This window comes from Bos indicus, chromosome 6, assembly GCF_029378745.1.
Source record: "Bos indicus isolate NIAB-ARS_2022 breed Sahiwal x Tharparkar chromosome 6, NIAB-ARS_B.indTharparkar_mat_pri_1.0, whole genome shotgun sequence".
NCBI classification, from domain to species: domain Eukaryota; kingdom Metazoa; phylum Chordata; class Mammalia; order Artiodactyla; family Bovidae; genus Bos; species Bos indicus.
This window is the reverse complement of record NC_091765.1, coordinates 15,581,011-15,589,726: the sequence shown is the minus strand read 5'-3', so window position 1 is coordinate 15,589,726 and position 8,716 is coordinate 15,581,011.

Below are 8,716 nucleotides of genomic sequence, written 5' to 3'. Positions count from 1 at the left end.
TTTTCTAACTGGCTTCCAGACCCATATTTAATGTTGCCATATACAAGATGTTTGACAGTGCCCTTACAATGTAACATAGCTACTGGATGGTATGTATTCGTGCTCTGGACAGTGGCGAGAACCTCAAATTTCCCATCATGTAGGATGTCTTTCTTGGAATCTTTGCTGTGAGTAATATTAATCCAAATAAATTCCTTGTATACATTCAACCCAATTTTGATTAGAACTGGGTATGATTCATTTCAACCTCAGATTTAGTGTCCTCTCCCTTTATTACTATAGTGACAGCTCGAGATTGGTAAATGGAGAGAGAATTGAGAAATGTGCTCTTAACTGTTGCTTTCAAACTATCATTAAACAAGACAGTTTCGTCATCTTTTCATATCTCCTAAGTATTAAAGTGGGAAAAGGCAATGGCACCCCACTCCAGTACTCTTGCCTGGAAAATCCCATGGACAGAGGAGCCTGGTGGGCTGCAGTCCATGGGGTGGCTAAGAGTCGGACACAACTGAGCGACTTCACTCTCACTTTTCATTTTCATGCATTGGAGAAGGAAATGGCAACCCACTCCAGTGTTCTTGCCTGGAGAATCCCAGGGACAGGGGAGCCTGGTGGGCTACCATCTATGGGGTTGCACAGAGTCGGACACGACTGAAGCGACTTAGCAGCAAGTATTAAAGTGACACACACTACTCTTAGTATGCCCAAGAGTGCGTGATTTCCCTAATGGGAGGCAGAGAACATTTCTGTTTCTCATGGAATGATATTTACTTGTTAAAGGTAATGTTTCTTTTAATCACTAATTAGTTCTTAACACTTGTCTTAAGAGCAAGTGCTTGAAAAATATCAGTAATATATTCATGAGGCTAAGTCACTCTGGAAGAGTCTTCGTAAGCAAATTCTGAGCTTGCGGCTCCTATTGCTAGGATTGGCCGATGACTTAGTGGTTCAGAAATGGAGTTGCAGTTCTGGTGGAGCAAGAGCCTCATTATTACAGCAAGGTGTGAGAAAAGAGTTGTAGTTGAGTTGGGGGATGAAGGGGGAAGCTCTGTCAGAACTGACTCTTCAGGGCTGGATCTGTGGCCGAGAAAGCTGGCTGTCTTCCGACATCTGCTTTCCCTTGTTTCTGAAGTAGTAGCAGAACTTTTAGCTGGGCTTCCCTGGCAGCTAGGTGTGCATCGGTGATGGTGTTCTAGCCAGTAAGATATTAACAAGAGTGCTGTGTGCAACTTGGCGATTTATCCTTAAAGGGAGAGGCCACACCTTTTTCTCTCTCTCTCTCTGCTGGCTGCAGTGGGGTGGGACGTCTGCATGTGGAGCAGCTATGACTGAGCAACAGGCAAGAAGGAGCCAGGGTTCCTGGCACCAGGGACTTGTCACACCTGCTGGATCGCTGGGACTGGCAGTTGAGAGAAAAGTAAACATCCGTCTTGAGACACTGTTAGGTTAGGTCTGTCTACTACAAAATGCAGCTAATATACCAGGAATACAAGGAGTGTAGTCCTTCCATTGCTGCGCCCCCCACGCCTCATAGTCCAGTTCCAGGTTCAACCACTTTCAGTAGAGCTGAGCTTGCTTACTCCCTCCTCATTGCCACCGGAGACTTCCCCTGGGGTTGGCATCTCTTTCTGTCCAGTGGTGGGTGGTGTTGAGTCCTAGTCCACACCTGTATTTTCCTCCTGTTAACCAAGGGAAAGCCATTCCAGGTTTCTGGAGATGATGAGAAGATTTACAAGGCAAACATCTCTGGCCTCGAGTGGATTTCATAATCCCTTCCAAGACTGATATTTTCCTCCTCATAATCCCCTGAGTCTCTCTTAGTCTGTGGTAGAAAGTACTGACCTCCAGAACCTCTACTTTTTAACAAAGATGCTCTGCTCCTACTTTCGTTTTCCAAAGTTTATTCTTTCTCAGTGTGATATCTAGCACAGTAAAGAATCTACTCTAGTTATCGCATGCGGGCATTGGAGACACAATGAAAAAAAGTTTAATGAGAAAAAAAGACAAATTTTATTTGTATCACATGTACATGATATGGTCACATCTATCTGATTGTTCTGACCACAAAGCCTGTTTCTGTACTGAAATTTCACTCTTTCTGTTTTTGCACACAGAGAAGTGCAAGAAGTTGTGTCTTGGTGGAAGGGGATTCAGGTCTCATCTAGGCGGGCTATTTACTAGTAGGACCCTCTGATTCTCAATTTTCCTGGTCAGATGGGATGTTAATATTTTCTGTGAGTGCCTCAATATTCTCACTCTATGAGGAGCCCTTGGGTGCATGGTGATAACATGGGTAAAAGGGCCTTGAAAATCATTAAATCCTATGTCACCGCGAGTTGGAACGAGTCTCCGTGAATTTGCTCTTGCTGGCCTCTGGTGGAGGTGTTTTGTTAATGCTCAACCACAGATGGGAACTTGGACTACATTTCCACAGACACTGTAAGCTCATCTCTCAATAATTCATACATGTTTATTCTCTTTCCTAGGTAATCTTCCACTTTCCCCATCCCCACCAGCAGGTGTCTAGATAATGTCTTCAAGCTACTTCTTAGTTTTGTCTATGGAAGAAGATCTTACAGATCCAGCTCTTCAAAATGGGATAAACTTTAATCCAGTGGCACATCGGCATTATAGGCACTGATTTCTGGGGTTAAGTATAGTTACTTTCCTTTGAAGGCAAGCTTCTGTTTCCTTTGAAGAAAGGAGCTAGTGTTGGTTGCTCCTCTGTCTCTGCATCCTTATTTCCTGTTTCCCTCTTTTATAGCTCTGGTTACCTAGTATCGTCATTATGGGTTCACACTGAAGGGCAGCAGGTGTTAAGCTTTGTATCTTGGTACTCAGTACCAGGTGGCTCAGCGGTAAAGAGCCCACCTTCCAAGGCATCAGACGCAAGAGATGCAGTTTTGACCCCTGGGTCAGGAAGATCCCCTGGAAAAGGAAATGGCAAGCCACTCTAGTATTCTTGCCTGGGAAATCCCATAGACAGAGGAGCCTGGCGGGCCACGGTCCATGGGATTGCAAAGAGGCTAAAACGACTGAGCACCTGAGCACATACACACACTCAGTATTGTACCAGGAACACAGTAGTTTCTCATTCCATGGATATTGAATGAATGAAGGTAAATTGCTTAAGTATGTTGGGGATGTAATAGGGGATAATGTTTGAATGTTTGGTGATTAAACGGCACTGAGTCAGTCTATATTGCTGCAATTGAGACCTTAGAGGTTTAGCATCATGGGAGAGGCATATGTGTTAGAGGAAAAAAGTAAATGAAATAGGTTGCTGTCCTTGGAGCAGAAAATATAGCATGGAGAACAGAGGTAAACGTCTGTGGAAAAGTAGTTTGGGAACTTGGAACGGGTCTGGTGTTGCCTCAAGCTTGCTCTGGGAAATCTCTTGTTCAGAACCATACACTTCAGGCTCTGTAAATAAATCACTGAGAATTATTTATTCCTGCTGTGTCTGTAGGCCATTTTTTTTTTTTTTTTTGCCACCATATAGGAAGAGCAGACTCCTTTAGAAAAAGACATTCATATCTTTCTCAAATATTTTAACAAATGATCATCTCAGAAGAATTCATTTTTTTTTTAACCAGACAAAACTTAGGATGCCTTATTTATTATAAGTTGCTTTGGGGATAATAATGTTGTGCTGTAACTTCCTTTATTTGATGATTCTTCCACGTAAGTCAAAGAAGAATGTTTAGGTGCCAAGTCATAAAAGAAAAACCCTTTCAAGCAGGGATCTCAGTGGGCTCATGAAAGTGAACAACCAAGGGAAGCGTTCATTAAGGGTCATGTTCTAGTAGAATCAGAGAAAACTGGCTTTAATTCTTCTCTCCCCTCACCCAGCTCAACAGTGTCACCAGGTTGAAAAACACAGAGAAAGGGAGATTAATCATTAGTAAAAACACATCCTTCGGCCCCTCCCCCGACCTTCTGAAATTTGAGTGAGTAAAAAATACGTTACATTTAATCAGAGTGCTTGATATTTTTCCATGAATGTACAACCCCCCTTTCCTTTCTCTGATGCCTTTTGAAGGGGGAAAAGGTAATTCTTTGACTCCAATCACATCTAGTCAACCTTTATCCTCTCTTTCCCTTCGCAATCTCTAGGGTGGATTTTGGAGGAGAATTGACCCCCACACGCTGTTCAGGCATTCACTATATTCTTTACTTTTAGATACTATTGGCTTCAGAAACCAAAGTCAATTATGACTCCGTTATGTTAGAAAGGACTGTACTATGTTTTAGATCTTTTTCAGGCTTCATCCACAAACTTCCAAGTGTAGGTTAAAGGATATGTTCTTTTCTTTGTATTATTATTTTTTTAAATTTATTGGAGAATAGTTGATTTACAATGTCACATTAGTTTCTGCTTTGGACATTTTACTGTGCCTTTTTTTTTTTTTTAGTAGTTGATATCTAAATTGGCTAAAAGTTTCTTCATTCTAGTAAGGGTATTTAATTTGTTTTATCCCTCTCTTTGACTCTTTACTTTGTTTCTTCCTTTCTACTTTCTTTTCTTCCTTCTTCCTTCATTTTCTCTCTTCTTCCTTTTCTTCCTCCATTTGTCCTCCTCTCTTCAGATTCTCAGAACTTGTATTAGATGTTAGGAATTCAAAAACTGATAAGAAAAAAAAAAAAATTCCACCTCTTAGGAAATGTGCAACTCTCCCTACATTGCTAATTCCCTGGTAGTGGGTGAGTGTCCTTGGGAGAGTGCAATAGTACCCAGGAAGGAAGACCAAAGAAAGCCTTACTGCCAGGGCTGGAAGTGGGAGGTTCCCTATAGAGGTAGAAGAACCTGAATCTGAAAGGAATTCTCTAGGAAGATTTTACAGGGTGAAATGGGAAAGATATTCCATAGACAGGAAGCAGCAAACTCAAAGGTAAAAAAGAAAACGAGAAGTTTGGGAAAATGAAAATTGAAATAAACATGGAGGTTGGCGAGAGATGTGGGCCAGACAGTCTGGTAAGTTCTGCCAAGGAGTTTAGACTGTAGGTGTTTGGAGCCACTGATAACTTTTTGAAGTAGAGGGACCCGCCTGACTGGAGGGTTAAAGTTGAAGGGGAAAGGAAGAGAGGGGATAGAGTAAAATGGTAAAGGAGTACTGTAATAGTCCAGGCAAACATTTTCAAAGGCACAAAGGCAATGAGCAAAGGGTGAAAATGAGGAGATGAACCTGCAGCACATTTGGGGGCCACTGGACAGGGTGGGTGAGTGACGTGGAACTTGAGGGAGCGAGAGGAGTCTTTGCATCTAGCCAGTTTTCTGTCTTGTCACCTGGCACTGTTCTTTGAGTTGGGTAACACTGGAGGTGGAAATTTTGGGAGGAGGAAAGATGATGAATTCTTGGCACCAAGGCACCATTTTGCCAGTGGAAACCGATGTTGAAAGGAAAATAAGGGAAGATAGTTAAATCAACACAAAAATTCTGATTTGTTGGTGGGGAGGTCATTAGGCTGGAAAACCATACAGCCAAAAGTATCTTCATAGACTATGAGATGAGTAAGAGGCCCAGAGAAGGACAATAAATTCAGCCTTCAGGCAATGATAATCTAATTACAAAACTGACAAAAATTTCCGATACTGTTAAATGCTTCTGATACTGCAACTCAAAACTAATAGAAAAGAAACAACTGGAAATAACTCATCAGGAGCAGATTAGGAAAAGGAATTGTAAAAATGCATCTCTAGTCAGTGCTTTGTATCTGGGTGAAAGTATTCGTTAGGGATTAGAGTTAAAACAGCAACAGGATGAATTTTATTAATATATTTCAAAAATATTTTCAGAAGATAAGCAAGCTTTATGCCTTGAGTGCATGTGTGCGTGCTAAGTCCCCTCAGTCGTGTCCAACTCTTTGCAACCTCATGGACTACAGCCCACCAGGCTCTTCCATCCATGGGATTCTCCAGACAAGAATACTGGAGTGGGCTGCCATTTCCTGCATTTTATGCCCTACCTTCCCTAAATTAAATGAACTGTGCATCGCAAATCTCCTTTTTCTCTTGCCATTTCAACCACTAGAAAATGACTTGGTTCTATTGTCTTTAAACTTCATTTCAGGGGTCAAAAGAGCTCTTGATTTACAAAAGACTATGATTATTCAGAAAGAAATGGCAACCCACTCCAGTCTTCTCTCTTGGATAATCCCATAGACAGAAGAGCCTGGCAGGGCCAAGTCCATAGGGTCGCAGAGTCGGACACGACAGAAGCAACTTAGCACATGATTACTGAAGATACAAAAACATATTAATAGTATTGTTACACCATCAGTAGCTGAGGACCTACAACCTACCCTTGAAAAACTCCAAAGAATTTTAGATTTGAGCACCTATAGGGCTGCATTCAGGCTAGAGGATTATTTAACTAATTGGGCATCTCTCCAGAAGCTGGTTACCAAATTGCATTGGGTTCTTGCTGAACTAGCAGTTATTTCACAAGGATCTTCACTGGTGCTTATTTGCATGTGTGGAATTCCTGTTCAGAGGTTATTTTTCTGAGCTGGTTAGTTGAGTCAGATTACAAATTGACTCTGTTTGCTGTGAACAGAAACCTGTTTACAATGCAAATCTTCCAAGCCACTTTTCTGGTTAAATTAAATTATCCAATAATTCTTTTTTTCTATTCTTATATTAAAAAAAGGTCATGTCTATAAAGTATTTTCCTTTTTAGATTTCAAGTTGTGAAGTAACAATGCAGACTGCCTTAAAATCTTTGGAAGTTTAAATTTGTCTCTAGAAATTAAGTATAGAAATAAATATTACCAGAACTAATTTTAATTGATTTTTAAAAGAAATAAGATGTAATAAAAACCAATTTACATACCCAATAAGAAGCAGATTTATCTGAATAATGATTTTGATTTCTGTTAAATTAGGTCACTTTCTGATATTTATGTTCACAGAATTTTTTCTTTTTCAATGAACAGAACTCCTTTTACATTAGGCATTAATATGAATTAAATATTACTTCATCATAGACATGCTAATGATTTTTTTTCTTTTGGCAAACAGACACCAGGTTTATTTCTTAGACTGTGCTATTAATTTTGTGTCATCACAGAAGGTAGCCCAGTTTTATTTTGAGATTGGTTTATTTTCCCTGGACATTTGGGATGAATAGCTCAGCATAACAAATTATTCTATATGCTCTAGTTTCAAGCATTTAAAGTGGAATCCAAGTTTTAGCATCAGGAACCAATTAAATGATAGTTAGATCTGACTGAAAAATTAATGGTCCAGAACAGAAACTGTGTAGTATTTTTTTCTTTTTTTTTTTTCAGTCCCCCCCTCCCTTGGATTTCTGTTTTAAATAAAAATCTGGATGGTTCCCAATAAAATACAAAGCGTCAGTAGGAGAAAAAAAAAGAATGAATTGATATAAACGGAGCCACACCCAGGCTTAAAAATCACTTAATGATGATTATATTCTTAGTCTGCTGTTAGACACAAGGTGTTTATCAGCCTTCACGGGCTGTTAAGACTTTGGCTATAAAACACACAGCACTGTGATGAAGAAGTGAAATGGTCCTGCGGTTCTTTATGGCGAGTCTGATTTGCTGTTTAGAAATGATTATTCTGTAGTTATGTCATCTGGTATGATTGCGGTTAACATTTGATTTTTGCCATAGAAATCAATCAGACTATGTTAATATTGTGTCCTAATGGTAAATAAATCAGGAGACAAAAATGTTGATGTTCAGCCTGCTAACTTAAAACTTGTTAAAGTGCCTTGACAGAGTGGGGTGGCCTTGGACTATATGCCGGTGAGAGGGTTCAGTCTTGAACATGTGGCTTCTGCTTCAAGCACCCTACACGGAAAGCCAGTGTAGCACCTTTAATCTGGCTCTAATTCAAACCTATCAGTAATCACTTAGCCGGCTCAACTTATCCTGTCAGTTGCGTTGCCAGAAAAGATTTCATGGGTAGCAGTATCAGAAGCATTTTTGTAATTAAATTATTGTCGCTTTACTGGAAAATCTCCTTACATTTGCAAGGGCTGGATTTGTTCTCGTTCCCCTCAGCCCCTACTTGACTCATAGTCTACCAGAGCGCTTTGGCTGTGTGTCTTCCAGCTTAATGGCCTCCTTACCACAATATTCATTTTGGTTGCGTTACTCTAGCCATCATTTTCCAGAGACAGTCAAAATCCCTCAAAGATGACAGAAGTCATTTGATCATGGAGAGCAAGAAATAAAAAGAGCAACGATAATTTCTGTAGGATCTTTTTATGAGTTTTTAAGAGAAGAGATTCTGCGATAGGAATACAGAGTCTGTGTTTCCAATCCAAGATACAACATTTTAACATATTTCCTGAGGGAATTAAAGAGCGTATTTATGATATAAAAAGCGCCGTCCCCTGACCACCACTCCCTCCTCTGAGTTCTCATGTATCTTATCACTTTTCACACACAGGATTGTAACTATGAGCTTACATATATGTCCTTTCCAAAACATCTTAGCTCCTTTGGGACTTACTGCGTTAGTTACATCTGCCCCAGTGAGAATTCCCTGACCCATAGCAGGCACTCACTTTGTATGCATTTTAGAAAATCTTTTGGCCACGCTGCAAGGTGTGTGAGACCTTACTTCCTGGACCAGAGATTGAGCCTGTATCCCTTGCACTAGCAGTGCTGAGTCTTAACCACTGGACTGTCAGTGAAGTCTCCATGTACATGTTAACGAGTGGATGAAAATCCCCATTCTGGT